This window comes from Tachyglossus aculeatus, assembly GCF_015852505.1.
Source record: "Tachyglossus aculeatus isolate mTacAcu1 chromosome 12 unlocalized genomic scaffold, mTacAcu1.pri SUPER_6_unloc_3, whole genome shotgun sequence".
Taxonomy (NCBI): domain Eukaryota; kingdom Metazoa; phylum Chordata; class Mammalia; order Monotremata; family Tachyglossidae; genus Tachyglossus; species Tachyglossus aculeatus.
The window spans coordinates 754,746-764,139 of record NW_024044830.1 but is presented as its reverse complement, the minus strand read 5'-3'; the positions used below and the strand labels follow the sequence as shown (position 1 = coordinate 764,139).

Sequence of the window (9,394 nt, the reverse complement as noted above, 5' to 3'; positions counted from 1 at the left end):
ATATGAAGTTTAAGATTCCTTGGATGTGTGCCCCCGGGAGTATTTTAGAGAAGCAACCAGGCCATGGACCTCGGAGTTCTAATCCTGACTCTGCCACTTATGGGCAGTGTGACCTTAGGCAACTCACTCTCCGCGCCTCAGTTCCTCGATACCTGTTATTCCTCCTACTTAGACTGTAAGCCCTATGTGGGACCCGCTTATCTTTTTCCTAACCCAGCGCTTAGTTCAGTGCTAGGCACGTGGTAAGCGCTTAACAGATACTACAGTTATTCTCACTGTATGTTTCCTGTCCAGATATCTGTTTTCCTTCAGTGGAGAGTTGTCTGTTTTAGCTGCTACCTTTCCCGCCCTTCTCAAGAACTCTAGACAAATTTGATTCAAGATGTCAGCCCTTTTCTGAAATCTGGTCTTTTCCCAGAGTCCTCCTCACCGCCCCCTTCACGTCCTTGTTCCTCAGGGTGTAGATGAGCGGGTTGAGGGTGGGGGTTACCACGGTGTAGAGGAGGGTCAGGAACTTGTCCAAAGTCACAGAGAAGGAGCTGTTGGGCCACATGTAGACCAGCGTGATGGACCCGTAGAAGAGAGTGACCACCAGGAGGTGGGACCCGCAGGTGCCCAGGGCCTTCCTCCACATCTGGGGCGACTTGATTCTCAGCATGGCCCGGGCAATGGACCCATAGTAGACCGTGATCATGCTCAAGGGCAGGAGATTCAGGACCAGAATGCCCACGAAGAGGTGGATCTCACTGTCCCGTACGTCCACACAGGCCAGCTTGAGCAGAGCGGGCATCTCGCAGATGAAGTGGGGAAGTCGCTGGTGTCCACAGCGGGACAGGTGGAAGATGACGATGGCCTGAATCGCGGTGTCCCCCACCCCGCTCAGCCAGGCTAATCCCACCAGGGCCTGGCAGAGCTGCGGGTGCATGACGGTGGTGTAATGAAGGGGTCGACAGACGGCGGCGTGACTGTCCAAGGCCAAGACGGCCGGAAGGACGCACTCCATCGACCACAGGACCAGGGAGACGTAGAGCTGGACCGCACAACCGACCATGGTGATGGTCTTGGAGGGCCACCGGTGGTTCCATAGAAGTAGGGGACGATGCTGGTGGTGAAGCAGAGGTCCACGAGGGGGAGGTGAGACAGGAAGAAGCACATGGGCATATGGAGACGGAGATCCAGGCGTGTCACCAAAATGAAGGCGGTGTTGCCCACCAGGGCTAGGAGGTAGAAGATCAAGACACCCACGAAGAGGATCTTCTCGAACTGTGTCTGAGTAGAGAAACCCGCCAAGACAAAGTCTTCCCAGCAGTGTCATTCGGCATCATCCTCATGCTTGTAGGAAGAGCGAGGGAGGCAGAGAGGGAGAAAGGATGAGAGAAAGAAGAAGAGGGGAAGAGAGGAAGGAGGAGAGAAAAAATGAGAGAGTGAGGGAGGCAGGGAGACAGAGAGGAGGATTGAAAAAGGGAGTGGGAAAGAGGAAAAGGGGGGGAAATGTGAGAGAGGGAGTGAGGGAAAGAGAGAGAAAGAGAAAAGTGAGAGAGAGAGAGAGAGTGAGTGAGGGAAAGAGAGTCCAAGGAAGAGAGAAAGCGAGAGAGAGGAAACCAAGGGAGTGGGATAAAAGGTGCGAGAGTGAGAGGAAGAGAAAAATGAGAGAGAGAGTGAAGAGGAAATCATAAAAGAAAGAAAAAGCAAGTAAGCGGGCGTGAGCGAAAGCAAGTGACAGGGAGAAAAGTATGAGAGAGAGTGAGGGGGGAGAAAAGCAGGGGGTGTGAGAGAGCATAAGGGAGAGAAAAAGTGAGAGAAAGGGGAAAGAGTGAGAGGGAGAGAAAAATGGGACAGAGTGAGAGGGAGAAAACAACGTGAGCAGGTAAAACAGGAGATGGAGAGAGCAAGGAATAGAGAGGGAGAGGGAAAGAAAAATTGAGAGTGGGAGAAAGAAAGCGAGAGGGAGACAAAATGCAAGAAAGAATGAGATGGAGAGAAAAACGAGAGGCAGAGAGTGATAGAGAAAAATAGCAAGAGGACGAGAGAAAAAATGAAAGCAAGCAGGAGGAAAAGAGAGGGAAGGAGAAAAGTGCATGAAGGAGTGAAAGGGAGAGAAAAACAGGAGAACAAGTGAGAAACAGAATCAGAGAAAAAATGTCAGTAGTAGTAGTAATAATAACAATAACAATAATGGTATTGTTAAGAGCTTATTATGTTCCAAGCACTGTTCTATGCGCTACGGTAGATACAAGGTAATCAGATTGTCCCACGTGGGGCTCACAGTCTTCATCCCCGTTTTATAGATGAAGTAACTGAGGCACAAGGAAGTTAAGTGACTTGCCCAAGGTCAACCAGCAGTAATAATAATAATGGCATTTATTAAGTGCTTACTATGTGCAAAACATTGTTCTAAGCGCTGGGCACTGTTAGCATTGATGGAGCCCCCTGTGCAGGTACAGTGACATTCTGATGTAGTAGGAATGGCATTTGTTTCACTTTTACTATATACAAAGCACTGTACCAAGGTCTAGGAGTGAAATAGTTTGGGTCCTTGGCCTCCAAGGAGCTCCGATTCTAAGGTAATAATAATAATAATAATAATAATAATAATAATAATAATAATAATAATAATAATAATAATAATAATAATAATATTTGTTAAGTACTTATATGTGCCAAGGGCTGTTTTAAGCACTGGGGTAGATACAAAGTAATCAGGTTGTCCCATGTGGGGCTCAGTGTCTTAATCCCCATTTTCCAGACGAGGTAACTGAGGCCCAGAGAAGTGAAGTGACTTGCCCAAAGTCACACAGCTGGCAAGTGGCGTAGCTGGGATTAGAACCCATGACCTCTGACTCCCATGCCTGGGCTCTTTCCACTGAGTCATGCTGCTGTTCTGGGTCCCCTTCTGGACACCCCGGCTCCAGAGAAATGTGGAAGGATGTGGAGCGGGGCGAGAAAAGGGGAGGAAATTCGATCTCTCGAAGAAACATGAAGTTCTTTGAATACCTACCCTGGAGAGGAGAATCTTCCAAGGGTTCTTCTCAGCTCAGAAAGGGAAGGGTTTTCACTCTGCCTCCTCCTGAGCCAGGATAAGAGTCAGTAGCTGTCCCTGAAGCAGAAGAGATTGAGGGTAGATTCCTACAAGGAATTTCTGGTGGTGTAACACTGAAAAGGGAGAAGTAGGATATGTACTCTGCTTCCCAACAGGTTCTAACAGAAATAGAGAGAAACTCGATTTTCTGTCTATTTTTCTTGCGCGTTCCCTCTCTGTCCCTCCTTCACATCCTCCTCTGGTCCCTACCACTTTTTCTGGAGACCAATATGTCGATCCGGTCTGCTATATTGGACTCTCCCAAGCACTTAATACAATGCTTTCTTCAAAGTAAGTGCTCAATAAATACCACTGATGGATTAGCTCTAACTCGTTCGCACAATCAATCGTATTTATTGAGCACTTACTGCATGCACAGCACTGTACTGAGAGCTTGCGAAAGTACAATTCGGCCACATTTGGAAACAATCCCTACCCAACACCGAGCTCACAGTCTAGAAGGGGGAAACAGCCAAGAAATACAAAACGAGTAGACAGCACTTGTTAAGTGCTTTCTATATGCCAGGCACTGTACTAAACGCTGGGGTAGACAAAAGATAATCAGGTCCCACATGAGGCGCATAGTTCAAGTAGGAGGGAGAACACGTACTGAATCCCCATTTTGCAGATGGGGAAACAGAGGCATAGAAAACTGAAGCGATTTGCCCTAGCGTTACACAGCAGACGGCAGACAAGTGGCTGAGGCATGATTAGAACCCAGGTCCTTCTGACTGCAAGGCCTCATCTCTACCCGCTAGCCCACGCTACTTCTCACCCCTCAGCTCTTCCTTAGCGCCTTCCACCCCTCAGTTCCCCGAGGTCGATGGGAAGCTCAGCTCATACTCCTTGTTCCCTTGACTCTCTCCCAGACCACTCCTGGACTCACATTTAGAAGTGGGCCATCTCTGGCTGGGTCAGAGCTCGTAATTGTGGGCTAGTGATGGCCTAGGCTTTCTCCCTGATTTCTTCAGCATCTGGGATTTTGCAGTTTTGAGGCAGGGCCAGGAATAATCCACACAGGGCAGACTAGACCTTAGGCTCCTCAAGAGTAGGGATCCTGCCCTATATTGCACTTTCCCCTGCTCTACACAGAGGAGTGCTTAATGAATAATCTGGATTAGTAGCCCATATACCCAAATTCCAGGTTCCTAAATACCGTCGAGGCTACAGATTGTACGGGTGTGTATGGGGGTGTCTCTGTTTCACCCCTAATCACCAGTCGTGGTGCAAAGAAAAGGCAAACAGATTCTCACTCTGGTTTGGAGAAACGATTCCCCTGGATGGGCTGAGTAGGACTCAGTGTTGGAGATTCAATCCTTAGTCTCGTGAGTGAGGAGGTGAGAAGGAAGCTGAGCTGGAAAGAGCTGAGCTGGGATGCAGAAAAAAGATTGTCCCCCAACACCTTTTTCCAAATCTCTTCAGGAGCGGGTGGCCGGTGGAAAGACGGTCAGGGATCGGACCGACGTCTGAGGAAAGTTAATTCCTACCGTCGCCTCTGCTCTACATCTTTTTGCCTTTCCAGGGTATTACTGCCCTTTCTGTAGGATCTTGGGGAATTGAGAGAGGAAATCAGGAGATAAGGACCGCAATGTCTCTCCAGGTGCTCTTCATATCTGGGGCTTGGGGGAACCAATATTTCTGGATCCCGGGATCACCGAAGAGAGAGATACATTGGCACAGATGGTGAGGGTCCCCCTGGGATTCTCCCGCCCTCCAGCTGTAACATTTAGTCGGGCACAGAGGCGACCAGTGCAGGGACTCCTGGGAGAGAGCCTTGCGGAGAGAGATGCCTTAGCTATCAGCTTCCGAGCACTTCAAAGCATTCTCAAATTCATTAATCCAGGTTCTGCCACTTCAGCTGTGTCACTTTGGGCAAGTCACTTAACTTTTCTGTGCTTCAGTAACCTCATCTGTAAAATGGGGATTAAGACTGTGATCCCCACATGGGACAACCTGATAACTTTGTATCTGCCCCAGCACTTAGGTCAGCGCTTGGCACATAGTAAGCACTTCATAAATACCATTATTATGATTTATTACTATATATGATTGAGTGAATGAATGAATAATGGCATGGACAGCGTGACAAGGGTCTTCTCCTTGATCTTCATCCTTCATTCATCCATTCATTCAATCGTATTTATTGAGCGCTTACTGTGTGCCCAGCACTGTACGAAGAGCTTAGAAATACAATAAAAAGAGACAATCCCTGCCCACACAGGGCTTATCGTCTAGGAGGGGGAAGACAGATATCAAAACCAGTAAACAGGCATCAATATAAATAGAATTACACATAAATGTATATAAATTAGAGAAGCAGCGTGGCTCAGTGGAAAGAGCACGGGCTTGGGAATCAGAGGTCATGGGTTCAAATCCCGGCTCCGCCACTTGTCTGCCGTGTTACTTTGGGCACTCACTTAACTTCTCTGTGCCTCAGTTACCTCATCTGGAAAATTGGAATTAAGACTGTGAGCCGCATGCGGGACAACCAGATTACCTTGTATCTACCCAGCTCTTGGCACATAGTAAGCGCTTAACAAGTACTCAAATTATGAAATTATTATTATTATTCAACTGCATATTTTTGCTGGACCTCCATATTTCTCAACTGTCCCTCCCACTGCTTATGCCAGATCCCAATTCTTATGAGCCCTACTGAGAGCTCACCTCCTCCAGGAGGCCTTCCCAGACTGAACCCCTTCCTTCCTCTCCCCCTCATCCCCTTCTCCATCCCCCACATTTTACCTCCTTCCCTTCCCCACAGCACCTGTATATATGTATATATGTTTGTACATATTTATTACTCTATTTATTTATTTATTTATTTTACTTGTACATATCTATTCTATTTATTTTATTTTGTTAGTATGTTTGGTTTTGTTCTCTGTCTCCCCCTTTCAGACTGTGAGCCCACTGCTGTGTAGGGACCGCCTCTATATGTTGCCAACTTGTACTTCCCAAGCCCTTAGTACACTGCTCTGCACACAGTAAGTGCTCAATAAATACGATTGATTGATTGATTGATTGATTATGGCTGCAGGCTCTCTTTCCCTCCTTGGCTCTTGTTTCGCCTAGCATTAGCAGAACTGTGCTGTTTGTGTGGATTCCTGGGTGCATTGCAAAAAGTTTAGAGTCTCTCATTTCCATTTATGACTTTAGTTTCTGCTGAGGCAAAGGCCAGTCTGTTTACAGACACACCCTTGACTGCTTCTGATTCTTTCTCCTGCTTCTTGTTGTTGTTTTTACTATGGGCCAGACACTGTACTAAAGGCTGGGGTCGATGCAAATTAATCAGGTTGGGTGCAGCCCCTGTCCCACGTTGGGTTCACAGTCTTAATCTCAATTTTTCACATGGGGTAACTGAGGCCCGGAGAAGTGAAGTGACTTGCCCAAGGTCACACAGCGGGCAAGCGGTGGAGCCGGGATTAGAACTCAGGGCCTTCTGACACCATGCCCTGTGCGTTTTCCACTTTTTACACTGCTACTCAGTCGTGTATGCTTTGCTCTAGAATTACAGGTCTGGGTGGTTTAATTCATGGGTTCCTGCTAACATAGGTTGTGAGCTCGATGTGGGCGGGAAACGTTTCTACCAATAAGGTTGTATTGTCCCATGTGCTTAGTGCAGTGCTCTGCACTGTAAGAGCTCACTAAATAACATTGATACCGTTAAATGGAGTTCGTTCCAGGGTTCCACTAGAGAACTGGGAGTGATTACCATGTGGGACAGGGACTGTGTCCAACCTGATGAGTTTGCCTCTACCCCTCACTTAGTTCAGTGCCTGGCACATAGTAAGTGCTAAACAACTACCATTAAAATTTTTGAGAGTTCAATTGAATGATTGATTGCCTGAGCCTTCCCTAGAAGAAGAGTTGAGAAGCAGCATGGCTTAGTGGAAAGAGCCAGGGCTTGGGAGTCAGAGGTCGTGGACTCTAATCCTGGCTCCGCCACTTATTAGATGTGTGACTTTGGGAAAGTCACTTAACTTCTCTGGACCTCGGTTCCCTCATCTGTAAAATGGGGACTAAGTCTGTGAGCCCTACGTGGGACAACCTGATGACCTTGTATCAACCCCAGCGCTTAGAACAGTGCTTGGTACATTGTAAGCGCTTAACAAATACCAACAATATTATTATTAAGAAGGTGACATGTTTCCTATAGGATTTTCCCCCAAAAAGTACCCGTCCCCAGAATGAACATCATGTATCCCTGTTTCTCAGAGCCATCCTCTCACTCCCAGCACCCTCCTCGGGGCGGCCTTCACGTCCTGATTTCTCAGATTATAGATGAGGGAGTTCAGGGCAGGGAGCACCACCGTGTAGAACATGGACACCAGCAGGTCCAGCGTGAAGGAGGAGTCTGAGGGCGGATGGAGGTGGGCGACACTTCCCGTGGAGATGAATAAAATCACCATGGCGTGGTGGGGAAGATGTGCACGTACGAGACGACGATGGAGACGAGACATGAGATGTTCAGAATGGCAGAGAAGACGTGACTTCAATCTCCTGGAGGCTCCCGCTGGGGCCTGAAAGTTCCATCATTTGGGGAGTGACACAGACGAAATGGCGGATCACGTTGGACCCGCCCAAGCCGACGGAGAAGGTGGCAGCCGCGTGTGTAGCTGCGCTCAAGGTACCACCCAGCCAGGAGGCGGTGGCCATCTTCCCACAGGCCCCTCGGTCCATGATGACCTCGTAGCGCAGGGAGAGGCAGATGGCGGCATAGCGGTCCTAGGACATCGCCATGAACCACTTCGACACCCGCAAGGGTGAATACTAAGAAGACTTTAGAGATGCAACCTGGGACAGAGATTTATCTGCGGTCGGTCAGGGAGTTGTGGATGGATTTAGGGACGGTGACGGAGATGTAGCAGAGGTCGAGGATGGACAGGTTCCTGAGGAAAAATTACATGGGGCTGTGGAGGCGCCGGTCGAGGGCGGTGAAGACGACAATGAGGAGATTCCCCGTCAGGGCAGCCAGTTAGACCAGGAGGAAATCTGGTCCGTCACCGCCGTGCCGTTGGCAATTTCCTTCCCAGAGATAAGATGTCCTAGCTGTGTAGGAGAAGACGGTTTTTAACCATTACACATCTGTCAAATCATCCCACAGTAAGCTCTTTGTAAATACTTTTACTACTGTTCCTACATCCTTCTGGTGGGCGAGATCATGGTGACACATATTTTACTCTCCAAAGCTCTTAGTACAGTTCTCTGTACATGGTCAGCGCTCAATACATACCACTGATTGATGGCTGGATTAATCAGTGGCTGCTTCCCCTTCTAGACTATAAACTCCTTGTGGACAAAGGAACATGTCAACCAACTCTGATGTACTATACTCTTCCTAGTGCTTATTACAGTGCTCTGCACTTCATAAGGGCTCAATAAATACGATTAATTGATATCGCTCAATAAATGCCATTGATTGATCGATCGATTGATGACACACAGCCAGTCTGTTACCCATTTTCTGTTAGACTGTAAATACCATAATAATAATAATATGTTCGATTCACCAGATTTGAATACTACTTGTGGCATTTGGTGAGCAAGCAATGCAATGGATAAAGTCCAATCGTGGCTTCGTGGAAATAGCTCGGGCTTGGGAGTCAGAGATCATGGGTTCTAATCCCAGCTCTGACACTTCTAAGCTGTGTGACTTTGGGCAAGTCACTTCACTTCTCTGTACCTCAGTTACCTCATCTTTTAATTGGGGATTAAGACTGGGAGCCCCACGTGGGACAACCTAATTACCTTGTATCTATCCTAGTGCTTAGACCAGTGCTTGGCACATAGTAAGTACTTAACAATTATTATTATTATCATTTTCAGATCAGATGCAGTTCCTGTTCCACATGGGGCTCATGGTCTAAGAGAAAGGAAAATAGACATTTTAGTGCCCATTGTATAGATGAGAAAACTGAGTCATAGAGAATTTAAGTGATTTATCCAAGATCACACAGCAGGGAAGTGACTCCCAGCTCTCTGCTCTTTCCACTAGTATAAATCCTTTATCGCCACATCAATAGCGATCAAGCAGAGGTATTTATTGAGCGCTCAGTGTGTGCTATACTAAGCACTTGGGAGACTACAACAGAATTGATAGACACATTCCCTGACCTGACTGAGCTTGTCTTCCCTCCTACTTAAACTGTCAGCTCTATGTGGGACCATAACTGCATCCAAACAGATTCACTTGTATCTACGAGAAGATACAAGAGCCAAGAGAAGCAGCGTGGCTCAGTGCAAAGAGCCTGGGTTTCGGAGTCAGTGGTCATGGGTTCAAATCCTGGCTCCATCAATTATCAGCGTGACTTT

General features: G+C 47.6%; 1 pseudogene; it reads right to left on the bottom strand.

The window, feature by feature from the left end:
* Window positions 1-385: 385 nt before the first annotated feature.
* Window positions 386-7,738, bottom strand: LOC119921545 (annotated as a pseudogene).
* Between the last annotated feature and the right edge of the window lie 1,656 nt (window positions 7,739-9,394).